Here is a 14,526-nt window from a genome sequence, read left to right on the forward strand (position 1 = left end):
TCCTCCTCCTCCTCCTCCTCTTCGTCTTCTTCTTCTTCTTCCTCCTCCTCCTCCTCCTCCTCCTCCTACCCCCTCCCCCTCTTTGTTTATATTTAGCAATTCCCTTTCCCCTATAAAGATGAAATATTAAAATGAAAGGATCAAGGGAGATAGGATGTGTTGGTAGATAGGGTGACGAGTAAAACCATTTTGGGTTACTCTCTCTCTCTCTCTCTCTCTCTCTCTCTCTCTCTCTCTCTCTCTCTCTCTCTCTCTCTCTCTCTCTGGTAATAAAGCTTTCCACAGAAGGGGTGGCTTCAGAGGAAAACAAATCAACAGTCACTGCCGAGTTCATCGTTGTTGTTCTTCTTGATGTTGTTGAAATGTCTTTACACAACACACACACACACACACATATATATATATATATATATATATATATATATATATATATATATATATATATATATATATATTAGATGCTATGGAGAGAGAGAGAGAGAGAGAGAGAGAGAGAGAAGAGAGAGAGAGAGAGAGAGAGAGAGTCCAGTATTCGCGTACCAAGGTTCCTATGTTCTCTCCGATGTCTCGCCAGAATTTTATATAAGGTTTAGTTAGTTAACGGAGTTTTCATTATCACCTTCCCTTGTTTGTTTGGTTGAAATTTGTGCCCCATGTCGCCTGGGTCACACGACGATTAGATTTATCACGACCCTAAAGCAAGGTCATAGCCAGTGCTTTATACAATTATCCAGCATTTGCCCAAGGTTTATGCTCCACTTAGTTGCTGACTTGTTGTCAACATGTCCGTGATATGTATGCGTTAAATTGCAAACATGTTTATGACATGTTTTCGAAGCGGTTTGTTTGGAAATGGTTAATGCTCTTTATTTTTGCCCAAGATTCGTTCTTCACTTAGTTGCTGACTTGTTGTCAACATGTCCGTGATATGTATGCGTTAAATTGCGAACATGTGTATGACATGTTTTCGAAGCGATATGTTTGGAAATGCTGAATACTCTTTATTTTTGCCCAAGATTCGTTCCCCACTTACGGTCGCTGACTTGTTGTCAACATGTCCGTGATATGTGCGCATTTAATTACGAACATGTTTATTACATGTTTTCGAAGTGATTTGTTTGGAAATAATGAATACACTTGTGTTTTTGCCCAAGATTCCTTCTCCACTTAGGGTCGCTGACTTGTTGTCAACATGTTTGTGATAAGTATGCGTTAAATTGCGAACAGGTTTATTACATGTTCTGGAATCGATTTTTTTTTTTGGAAATAATGAATATTCTTATGTTTGTCTTACTGTTAAAGGCTATTATTGCTAGTTATATCAATCTCTCTCTCTCTCTCTCTCTCTCTCTCTCTCTCTCTCTCTCTCTCTCTCTCTCTCTCTCTCTCTCTCTCTCAATCCCTTGTTAACGAACTCCACAACACTTTAGATCCTTATCTAAATGGGAGTTTTTTCGCGATGCCAAAAAATATTTTTAAAATCTTTTCGCTGGTTCATATCCGCCCCTCCCCTCCCCTCCCCTTCCCCCTCCTGCTCCAGTCTCTCTCTCTCTCTCTCTCTCTCTCTCTCTCTCTCTCTCTTCTCCAAAGGTTCCAATCCCTCGTTAACGAGCTTCACGCAACACTTTCGATCTTTATCCATATGGGAAATTTTTTTTCGCAATTCCCAAAAGACTTTGCTTTACCTTTTTCCGGGTTATTTCTCTCTCTCTCTCTCTCTCTCTCTCTCTCTCTCTCTCGTGCTTATTCATATTGAATGGTATCAAAGGTGTGGCCTTTATATGAATAAATCAAATTTTCGTGAATATTTCAGTTATTGCGTTTTATGCATTATTTATAAATCCAAATTGACACACACACATATATATATATGTATATATATATATATATATATATATATATATATATATATATATATATATATATATATATTATATATATATAGTATATATATTTTATATTTATATATATGGTCCTTGGTTCTTAATTTTCCTTAATTTTCTGTCTTGAACTTAAATTTTCATTGTCGAACCCAATTTTCCTTTTAATATTTTACGTGGGCCATTCGTATGCATCCCCGTAGGGAGTAGTGCCGTCAGTGCACCTCATGCGGTGCACTGTAGGCATTACTTAAGGTTCTTTGCAGCGTGCCTTCGGCCCCTCGCTGCAACCCTTTCGTTCCTTTTAGTGTACCTCCTTTCATGTTCTTTTTCTTCCACCGTACTCTCCACCCTCTCCAAAAATTGATTCATAGTGCAACTGCTTTGAGGTTTTCCTCCTGTTACGCCTTTCAAACCTTTTACTGTCAATTTCCATTTCAGCGCTGAATGACTTCATAGGTCCCAGTGCTTGGCCCTTGCCCTAAATTCTATATTCGATTCAGTGCAATTCTTTCGTATGCATTAACGCCAATATTTTTATGTTGGTGAATAAGTTTTATGTAAACCTTGAATTTTCAGCCCGTAGCAAAGACAGGTAATCTTGTTAATTACAACCCAGTATACTTCTTGTATGTAATAAGTACTATACATTGCATCCTCCTCAATTAAAGTTCATTCATTGATTTCCTTGAATTTGCTGATCTTAATTTTTTTAGTATAGTTGATACCAGGTTCTTGTTTGTGCATATTTTTGACAAACGTTTCCTCGGGTAACAGGCACGTGTTTGTTTGTTTGTGGCTTCCTTGTGGCTGTGTTTGTATGGCAAGACTCTAAGACTCTGCCACATTATGAACAAGGCCCGTTGTTTTCAGAATACGTATCTGTTTGTTTGTTTATTGTTTGTGGCTTCTTTGTGAGTTTGTTCGTATGGCAAGACTCTTAGAGCCTGCCACATCCCGAGCCAGACCCGTTGTTTTCAAAACTGACTCATTTTCGTAACAAGATATACTCCCTACGACACACCTCTTATCAAATATTTGTACACGGCCCCAAATCTTATTGACATTTGTCGAGCATATTCGCTCGCTTATTTACACCTGCCGGTGGGGGGAGACCAGATAAGGCTCAATTCACTGTAAGCTTTAAGGCAAAGAGTTATTCAGCTCGACGTAGATAAAGCAGCCAAGACTTGGGATGAAAGGACGAAGCTTTTGCTCGTCTTAATTGGCCTCCTTTGAAAGGCTTCATCAAGTGTTCCGGGTAGATTTCGATTTGCTCTGCTTAACCCCCTCTTCGTTTGTCTGTTCTCTTTAGTGTTAACTTTGTGTCATTATTAGGATAAGTAGGGCTGGTCTCTCTCTCTCTCTCTCTCTCTCTCTCTCTCTCTCTCTCTCTCTCTCTCTCTCTCTCTCTCCACTTCACAGACTCAGGACTGGCATTGAAATGAAGAGTAACAATCTCTGACGTGTTCAAATGGTCTGTCCTTTTCACCCCACCAGAGAAATGGGACACTTGCAAAGATTTTAAAAAGGTGCAACTTGAGCAAAAGGATAAAGATTCTGTCTACTTAGAGGTGGTATAACTACAAAGTCACAATGGATAAAAGACGCCTTGAGGCATTACAACTAGAATTACAAGGATATGATGTTTTGAAGCGGGATATTGAAAGTTTTAGGAGTGCTATGAAAATGCAGTATAATAAGAGAGGGCAAAAATGCTTTCCTTTATGGGAGACAAGAGAGACACCTTTATGGAAGGAGAGAGGAAAGAAACGTTTCCCATCTGAGAGGGGAGGGTAAAGAAACGTTTCCTTTTGTGGGGGAAGAGGGGAAAAAAGTTTCCCTTGGGGTGGTAAGGTAAAGAAACGTTTCCTTTTGTGGGGAAGAGGAAAGAAACGTCTCCCTTTTGGGGAGGAGGGGCAAGAAACGTTTCTCTTTGTTAGAGGAGAGTAGTTGGAAACGTTTCATTCCGGGGGGAGGGAAAAAATTGTCCCTTTTTGGGGTAGAAGGGAATAAACGTTTCCGTTTGAGGGGAAATGATAAAGAAACGTTTACCTCATAGGGGGAAAAGAACGTTTCCCTTTTGAGGTGGAGGGGAAAAAAGTTTCCACTTTTAAGTGGATAGTAAAGAAACGCTTCGTATGTGGTGGGAGGGAAATAAAACGTTTCCCCTCTATTAGGGGGCAAGGAGAAGGAAATGTTTCCCTTTAAGGGAAGGGAGAGAGGTTGGAAACGTTTTCCTTTGTAGGGGGGGAGAGAGGAAAAAAAAGTTTCCCTTTTATGGGGGAAGAAGAAACGTTTCCCTTTTATGGGGACGAAAAGAAACGTTTTCTCTTGTGGAGAGTCAAGATATAAGAAGAATGTGTGGTATATGTAATGTAAAGAAGAAGGCTAGGGATGCTCGCCTGAGATACTATGGCCATGTAATAAGAGGAGAGGAAGTGGAACCAATCAAGAGAGCCAAGAACATGCCAGTGATGGGAAGGAGGAGTGGAACCAATCAAGAGAGCTAATAACATGCCAGTGATGGGAAGGAGGAGTGGAACCAATCAAGAGAGCTAAGAACATGCCAGTGAGGCGGGGGATGAGGAGTTTAGGGCGTCAGCGGATCAGATGGATGGATGTGGTGAGGAGGGATATGGGTGAGGTGGGGCTTGGGGAAGAAGCTGCAAGGAATGGAAGTAGATGGAGAAAGTTGACTCGAGCGGCCGACCCTACTATACAGGGGGATTAATAAGGTCGAAAGCAGAAGAAGAAGAGGAAGAAGAGTTTCCTCTGTCGGTGAATGGGAAGAAAAGTTTCTTCTCTTAGGGAGGAAGGAAAGAGAAACGTTTCCCTTTTTTGGGGACGGGAGGAGGAGGAGGAGGAGGAGGTGGCCACTAACTCCTCCCTTTCTGCCCCCTGCAGTCTCTCTCCCTTCTCGTTGTGATTAATGAAATACTGCGCAAGGATCCTTAATCATATGTTTGGGGCAACTCTCATTATCCCACGCCCTCTCTTAATTACTCACGTGGGCTTCATCACGCCACAACTTCCCAGCTAATTATCCTTAAATAGAGACACAACTCTCCTTGGACTCGTCCGTTGCTCCTCTATTACGTCAGGAGAGAAAAAAATGTTCTCCCGGTAACGTTCCTCGGAAGTTTATACGTATTCGTCTCATTATTTCTCGTTGTTTTATCGTCGTGGAAGTCTCAAGGGGTAAAACACGAAAGTAGGTGCCATGGGTGAGATGTTTAGGCTTTGATACACACAAGCAATTTGCTGGTTTTTGTTTGTTTATTCACTGTTCTTATATCTGCGCCATCGCAATATTTTCGTTCTTGCATCTGTGCTCCTGTCTGACAGCTAAGGTGCATGTCTTGTAACCGTGTATTTCTAAATGATATAGTATTGGTATTCACAATATCTTAATCAGTCGGCGATAGAGCTGCTGCTCGTGATGGTGTTTTTAGTGAGTAACTTGTTTGGTGTTCCACTGGGTGCCATTCTGGAAACTTTGCAATTTTCAGCGTTTCCTACTGGCACGATTTTTGGCGTTCCACAGGGTACCATTCTTGGACCTTTGTAGTTTTCAGCATTTCCTACTGGCACGATTTTTGGGGTTCCTCAGGGTATCGTTCTGGGACCTCTGTAATTTTGAGCTTATACTAGTGGTATGATTTTTGATGCCCTACAGGTTACCGTTCTGAAACCTTGGTAGTAGTCTTTACTTAAATGATTTTTGGCCTTGGAGAGGCTGATGTATAGTAGTCAGTCAGGAGTGAAAATATTCCTTTTTATCAGCAGAAAGTTTTTATTATGAAGGTTATCATAAATCTCCTGGCCTTGGGACCGAATGACTGCACCAATGAAAAATGCAGTCTATTTGCGTATTAATATTCTTTTAATTTTCTCTCTCGGCCTTGAGTGGATTTTCATCCCATAAAACTGAACCGCGAAGATTGTGTCAATATCTGCATTGAGAAATAAAAATCTCCTTAAGCGTATGACTGGTAAGAACGACTTGCCAGTCTCTCTGTCCATTGGTTTTGTTTCCTTAAAGTGAAGCAAAACGAACGGGTTACAAGATTCATCGAAGCTTACACTTCAGGTGATCACTTCCCCACGTGTCTTTTGCGTGTTGGGTCGAAGGAAAGGATCTGTTTCCTTTTCATTTCCCGTTCATTTTGTTTCATTTCCCGCTCTTTCGTGGTCTTCGAATTGATTCTGTCGGAGTATGAAATGAATTTTTCAGGGGCGTGCAATTACTCTCTTCAGCCAGCCAGTCTCCCTCAGGATGTGGTGCAATTGGAACTTCTCCAGAAGTTCAGGCGGAGATGCAGCGCATTACTACCCTAATACAATTCTCCTTGTATTCGAATAGTTCACTTAAACCCCTTCCTGTTTATTTATTAATGTTTTAATGTATTTTTTCTTTTTTAATAAGTGATCATCTCTTTCTGTATTCCCCATTACCTTCTGTTACTTCTTTCTAATGAACACCATATTTTTTGGAAGCTTGAATTTCAAGTCATTGCCCCCAGCGGGCTTGTTACATATGAATAGGGTTCGTCTTTTGAATAATAATAATAATAATAATAATAATAATAATAATAATAATAATAATAATAATATTGTTGTCACTGCAACTGTAGTAATAATAATAATAACAATAATCATGTTGTCACTGCAACTGTAAGGAGTTCTCCCAGTTCCTCCTTTAGATCCTTGTATTTCGTCTAATTTTCTCTTTCCTTATTTTGCTGTCCAACCTCTCCAACTCCCTCTATTCACATTCTTTAGCCCTCCCAGTAGCTATAGACAATAGCCCTCCACTATTCCATACTATTGAGTAATATTTATAATTCTGTCATGTTTTAGAAGACTGGTTTGTCTTAGATGCACTGCAATGATCTCAGGCCTCCTTGGGACCCACTGCAACTTGCGATAAAGTGCCAAAATGTCTTTGCAAGTTTTTGCAACACTTAGTGTTTTTATAAGATCAGGTTGTTTGCCTAATACTCAATATTCCTCTTTGGTCTGGGTCCCCGGTAACGTGGTGGGGGAAGAAGCACCCCTCTCCCCTCCCCGCCCCCCTTCTCCTCCCCTTCTCCTGGATGTTAATAACGTGTTGTTTTTTGATTATGCATAATTAATCAAGGCATGATCTTTAACTGTACATATTGATAGATTCATTTTATTACAGCTGTTTATGTCAGGATAATTATAAAGTTCTTTTTCATTTATGATGTTAATGAGCTGTAAAGCTTGTATCATATATTTTTTTATCCTTCGGAATAATAATAATAATAATAATAATAATAATAATAATAATAATAATAATAATAATAATAATAATAACGTTTTTGATTGCATGTTAGTATGCAAAAATACTTTGTTCATGGTGAAAATATACGTTTGTTTCCCGTAGACATTTACTGTCCTATACTACAGTGTTCCAGGGGTATCTGAATAAGAGACCACAGGTTTGCACTATCTGTAGTTATTATTATTATTATTATTATTATTATTATTATTATTATTATTATTATTATTATTATTATTATCATAATATAGGTGTTTCTGTCGATGAAGATTGCATCGAAAAAATTCTCAGTGCTGCGTAAATAATTTAACACATAGAGGAAGTTATTATTATTATTATTATTATTATTATTATTATTATTATTATTATTATTATTATTATTATTACCACAGAGGTTTCTTTTTGACGAATAAAGAGTGTTGAAAGTACTCTCACTGCTGCATAAATGAATAGCACATACTGTACAGGCAACTAACCATTGTTCAAGGACTTAGCTCGGAATAGTTACCTGTGGAATAGAAGCGCTTTGTTCCACAGCGTTCCCGTTCTTTCTTGGAAATGTATATTTAGACCTGATGAACGCGCACACACACACACACCTGTGCCTTCATTAAAGTTGATGTCGAGTTGAGGTAAACGCTTTCATTATTAATTTTGTTTGAATGTTCGGAGGTTGATTTCACGTAGGAGGCAGCAGACATGTTTGTTTTTGCTTTTGAATGTTTGTAGGGTGATATGTTAAAGGTAAAGGATGTTAATTTTGTTTGAAGGTTTGGAGGCTGATGTTACGTTAATGTGAACGATCTTTTTTTTGTTTGAATGTTTTTTACGGTGATAAGGTAAGGTAAAGGATGTTATTTTTGTTTGAATGTTTGTACAGTGAAATGTTGAATGAAGGTGAAGGACGTTATTTTTGTTTGAATGCTTGGATGTTGATGTTGCGTTAAGGTTAACGATCTTATTCTTGTTTGAATGTTTTCCCGCTTTATTCGCGAAGAACCCAAACCTCAAGATTTTGCTTTCAACGAATTTGAAAGAGTTGAACCAAGCCTCAAACGGTTAGCGTCAATTTGCATAAAAGGACAATTCACACGACGAACACTTTTTATTCATTCAAAATCTCATTTTAAACGCTGGAATTCACATTTTTGTAAAGGGATTCTTCAAGAGATTTTTCTATCCCATTCCATCATTCTGTTCCTGCCTCTCCAAAGCTGCCATGTTATCTCGTTTCAACGTCGTACGTTTTGATAAATGAAAAAGGAAAAATCCTTTTCGATTGTAAAGTTCGGAATTATCTCCGTACCAGTCCTGAGTCCTGTCTCGTATCGCTGTGTAATGGAGTGATAGCAGGTACTGGCAGTTATCAGCAGCACAAGAGTGGTACGGGGTGGATAGTGGTAGTAGATAGTGGTAGTGGTGGTAGCTGTTGCAGTAGAGGGTATGTAGGGGGGAGGGAGGGGTGGGAGGGGTAGTGTGGTACGACACCTCAGAGCAAACCCGTTTTCTTTCTTCAAGTCTTGTTGCGTCATCTGCATATCCCATTGCCAGGGGAGACACTTGTCGGATGGCTCTCTCTCTCTCTCTCTCTCTCTCTCTCTCTCTCTCTCTCTCTCTCTCTCTCTCTCTCTCTCCACACTTCTGAAAAGTGAAATACCGTACTTCAGTACTAAAAAATGGATAAAGGAGTAAAATGCTTCAACTTAATAAATACACACACACGCCCTCTCTCTCTCTCTCTCTCTCTCTCTCTAAAATTTACACTTTTTTTTTTCTCTCTCTCTCCTTTCCACACTTTGAACAATGAAATACTTCAGAGTACTAAAAATGAAGGGGTAACATGCCTCAGTGAAATAAATACTCTCTCTCTCTCTCTCTCTCTCTCTCTCTCTCTCTCTCTCTCTCTCTCTCTCTCTTATATGAACGCTCAAAACATATACACTTACTTGCATACACTGGTTTTCATGCTGCCATTTCTTTTTGTTAATTTCATTTACAAATTTCAACTATTCAGATATTTTTCTCCGTAAATAATTAAACTCTATCTTGCTTTGATTTTTTTTATTTTTTCAATTTCATAATGTATTACCAGCAAAACCATCCAGTCTATTATAATACATTTCTTTTACAGAACTTTATTGAATTTTCTCTTTAGAATTTTAATTATAGTTGTTTAAAAAACTTCATTTGAATTGCATGTGATTTTAATCATACTCTCTCAAACTTTTTTTTCTGACAATTTCCATCAGTTTTTTGAGACTTTTTTATTTGATCTGATTGTTTAATTTTTAACATCAGGTAAATTATTTTTATTCTGGTTGTTTAATTTTTTTTTAATGCAGGTAAATTTTTTCTGATTTAATTTTTTTAACCTCAGGTAAATTATTTTTTAAAACTCTGATTGTTTAATTTTTTTAACCTCAGGTAAATTATTTTTTATTTGTTCTGATTGTTTAATTTTTTTAACCTCAGGTAAATTATTTTTATTTGTTCTGATTGTTTAGTATTTTTAACCTCAGGTAAATTATTTTTTATTCTGATTGTTAGGTAAATTATTTTTTTATTCTGACTGTTTAATTTTTTTAACCTCAGGTAAATTATTTTTTATTTATTCTGATTGTCTAATTTTTTTAATCACAGGTAAATTATTTTTGTTTGTTTTGATTGTTTAATTTTTTTAACCTCAGGTAAATTAACCTTTTATTCATCCAAAGACTGCATTGCTTTTCTAATCTGATAATTTAATATTTATCTTAATTTTAGGCTCAAATATTCATATCAACAAAGACGTATATCTTTTAAAACTCACTTCTTCGTTTTAAATTCCACATCAGAATGTGAACTGGGCCCACGAGTTTATTGGTATAAATTGCTCGCAGGTCTGGAGTGCGTCTTGTCGATTGTTGACCCATTTTATCGTACACGATGGCAATCCATCCATCTAGCTCTCGTGACAGCTGGGGAGGTAGATGAAAGTTGGGGAATAAATTGGAAGTATATGATATATATATATATATATATGTTATATATATATATATATATATATATATATAATATATATATATATATATATATACTATATATATATATATATATATATATATATATGTGTGTAGTGTATATATATATATATGTTTTCGTGATTCAGTTACACACATATATATATTTATAAATGTACATATATTTAATATATATATATATATATATATATATATATATATATATATATATATATATATATATATATATATATATATATATATACTCGTATATATATATTTATAGTGCTGCTACTTAATACCCCAAATTTCACACTCTAATCAATAATCTGATCCTATATTTTGGGTAATTTTCAATCATCACGTTTACTACTGTGGCTCCTGATTCGTATGGAAGGAAAATGAAGATATAAATTTTGATTTAAAAATAAAACATAAGTGACGGAGTGTTTCCAGGTAATTATGCTAATTGCGAAATTATCTTTTTTAATGAACACGTAAATACCCACCCCAGAGTTTTTTTTTGGATGACTGTGCTAATTGCAGTGGTGGAATTGCAGTCTCTAATTGCACTCTCCAATTTACTTATTCGTCTGTTCAGCGTTTATGCTTATTTGTGTTAGAGGTTTATAGATCAGATTAGGGGATTATTGGAATGAAAAAAAAAAATATTCGTGAAAAGTGCTTTGGGTTTGAATGGGTTGTAGAAGGTAATATCAGGATTCTCTCTCTCTCTCTCTCTCTCTCTCTCTCTCTCTCTCTCTCTCTCTCTCTCTCTCCCTCTCTCTCTCTTGGTTGTATTAAGTAACATCAAAACACACACACACCCACACACACACTCTCTCTCTCTTGTTGTAAGTAACATCAGGGCACTCTCTCTCTCTCTCTCTCTCTCTCTCTGGTTGTAATAAGTAACTTCAGGACACACACACACGCACTCTCTCTCTCTCTCTCTCTCTCTCTCTCTCCTATTCAACAGAACGTGTGTAAAAGAGTGTCTAATTCTGTCCAATATAACTATTATTATTATTATTATTATTATTATTATTATTATTATTATTATTATTATTATTATTATTATTATTATAACAACAAGTCATTTCCCGGCATTTTTATCCCCAATCTACCTCTCCCCCACCACGGCATTTTTCTTAGTGTAGCTATATATTTTTAAGGGAGCAGCGCCTCCCCCGCCCCCACCCCTCACGCGTGCTGGCGCCGATGCTAGGAACGCCTTTTGGCAATTACAGACGAGACGTTCCTTTATATTCCTGCTTGGGAATAAGAGAGGGGGAGGGGGAGGGAGGGAATAATGCCCCTGAGCAATTACCTGAACCTCCTGAAGAGGAGAGAGTGCTCGCTGCAAATTGCTTTTCATTAAAGAGAGACCAATTAACGTCTTTAATTCGTTGTCCTTCGCTGCTGCCGTTTCTTGTTGGGATTAGATATTGGAATCGTGGGGCTTCCGGCAGGAGAGTTTTTTTTAGATGTATGTATGTATATGTATATATTTATGTACAGTGTATGTGTATGTATATGTAAATATATACATAACAGTATATGTATAATATATATATATATATATGTATATACAAAAACAACTAAGAAACAAAAACACACAATCTGTAACTGATAATATATGTATACTCTATGTATATGTATATATATATTATGTATATAAAGTATAGATATATATATACATATATATATAAAGTATATCTATATATATTATCAATTATAGATTGTGTGTTTTTGTTTCTTAGTTGTTTTTGTTATGTTTTTCATTTGTTTGGTCAAATTTTTGTAACCTTAACATTTGCATTTTTACTACTTTGTTCCTTCTCTCTCTCTCTCTCTCTCTCTCTCTCTCTCTCTCTCTCTCTCTCTCTCTCTCTCTCTGTCTCTCTCTCTCTCTCTCTCTTTTATATATATATATATATATATATATATATACTCTTCTCTCTATATATATATATATATATATATATATATATATATAATATATATATATATATATACTCTTATAATCCTAAACTAGTAAGCTTTTCAATCTCACATTCTGACCTGTGATCCGAAGTAAATGACAATGAACTCATTACATCCTTCCTGTATAACCGCTCTTAATACTCACTGTTCTCATTATACGCTATGACAATTGTTCTTCCGTTGCATTATTCTTCATTGTAACATTTCCTCCTCCGCAGTTTATAGCTTGTTTCCTGCCCAGCAGTGTATTCTTAATTAAATATGATAATTATTCCACTTATATCCGTGTTATATTAATGCCTGTGTGATATTGTTTGCCATTTTTATTTTTAATAATTTCATTTATATGTCAGTGTTTTATTAATGTCTGTGTGATATTGTTTGCTATTTTTATTTTTAATTTCATTTATATCAGTGTTTTATTAATGTCTGTGTGATATTGTTTTCGGTTTTTATTTTTATTTTAAATTTTTATCTCTTATTAGAAATTAGAAATATATATACAAACGAATATTAATAATACATATTTGCACTTACGCCATTGTGGCTTTCTTCACCATTTTAGGGACTCACGCTGTTATGAGATTTCCAATAATAATAATAATAATAATAATAATAATAATAATAATAATAATAATAATAATAATAATAATAATAATCTCTCTTAAAATGACAGACCTCCTCTCTCTCTCTCTCTCTCTCTCTCTCTCTCTCTCTCTCTCTCTCTCTCTCTCTCTCTCTCTCTCTCTCTCTCCCTTAAAGCTGACGTTACTCTGAAACAAAAGCTACATATATATATATATTTTTTGTTCTGTGTTTGTTTTATTTATTTGCTTTCCTTTGTTGTGGGACAAAAGCTCCTGGTTTCGGCGGTCAATGAAATTTCCGTTGTCAGTCACTGTGCCCCTTGTTTTTTTCATTTTTTTTTTTTTATTAATTTGTATATTTATTTGGTTATTTACTTATCAGTAAATTAAATAATTTATTTGTTATTTATTTTCGTGGTGATTGAATATTTAGATGAGCAACTAACTGATTCAATTTGAACAATTCATTTTATTCATGTATTTCTTTATTTATTTATTCGTGTATTTATTTATCTAGTTATCTATCAATTTGTTAATTTATTAATTTATTAATTTATTTATTTATGTATTCATTTCTTTGTTATTGAATGTTTAGATGCGTAAGAATGTCTGTCAAGTAACTGAGCAACTTGTGGTTTTGATTTAGTAATTGAATCTAATTCAGGTATTGATAGTAAGCCTTTATAAGACAAGACTGGCACGTAGTTGACCTAAGCGAGAGAGAGAGAGAGAGAGAGAGAGAGAGAGAGAGAGAGAGAGACAGAGTGGGGGTGTGGTTGAGGTGTGGGGGGTAGGAAGAGTAAGAAGTCATTATTCAAAGTTTTTGTCTTTTGTTTTTGCACACTCGCGTGGAGAGAGAGAGAGAGAGAGAGAGAGAGAGAGAGAGAGAGAGAGAGAGGATGCTGGTGGAGAGAGTGAGGGACTCTGGACAGAAGAGACAGAGAGGCCATTATTAAAGATTTTTTTGTCTTTACACACAGACACAAACACTCTGAGAGAGAGAGAGAGAGAGAGAGAGAGAGAGAGTGGATGTTGGTGGGGGTGGGGTAGGAAGAGTAAGAGTCATTATTCAAAGTTTTGTCTTTACATTTTTACACTCTGAGAGAGAGAGAGAGAGAGAGAGAGATATAGAGAGAGAGAGAGAGAGAGAGAGGTTATTGGTGGGGGTTGGGGTAGGAAGAATAAGAAAAGTCATTATTCACAATTTTTGTCTTTGTTTTTTTGCACACTCACACGTGTCATAATCCTTCCCAGCCAACTTTCAACACTGACCCTATTAACTCTTCCCTCAGGAGAGCCACGCCTCAGTCACGACATGACTGACGTTGAGAGGACGTCTTTCGGTGTACAGCATCCCCCCCAAAGGACTCCGGGGATTCCTAGGAAGGGAAGGATTGACCAGGGACAAGGATCATGATAAGGTAATGGACAGGAAGACTTGTTTTTTCATTGTCATCTGCAGGTTGCGTCATCTGGTTTACGCGTGGATGGGGTCTCTCTCTCTCTCTCTCTCTCTCTCTCTCTCTCTCTCTCTCTCTCTCTCTCTCTCTCTCTCTCTTGTTTCTTTATGTATATGTATACATATAATATATATACATATATATCATAATATATATACGTTTGTTTGTATTATGTATATATGTGTATGTATATGTATACATGCATATAATATATATATATTATATATATATGTAATATATATACATATATATATATATATATATATATATATATATATATATAATAAATATATTGACATCATATCG

At 36.1% G+C, this 14,526-nt stretch overlaps 1 long non-coding RNA gene across 1 annotated transcript in view; it reads left to right on the forward strand.

Annotated features, from left to right (window-relative positions):
* The window catches only part of LOC136834195 (uncharacterized), a 67,363-nt gene extending 53,182 nt beyond the window's left edge, over positions 1-14,181 (forward strand). Inside the window, exon 4 of the long non-coding RNA XR_010851676.1 lies at positions 14,053-14,181. This is a non-coding gene — a long non-coding RNA (uncharacterized lncRNA). The remainder of the gene's footprint in view (positions 1-14,052) is intronic.
* The last annotated feature ends 345 nt before the right edge of the window (positions 14,182-14,526 follow it).

This window comes from Macrobrachium rosenbergii, chromosome 53 (assembly GCF_040412425.1).
Source record: "Macrobrachium rosenbergii isolate ZJJX-2024 chromosome 53, ASM4041242v1, whole genome shotgun sequence".
NCBI classification, from domain to species: domain Eukaryota; kingdom Metazoa; phylum Arthropoda; class Malacostraca; order Decapoda; family Palaemonidae; genus Macrobrachium; species Macrobrachium rosenbergii.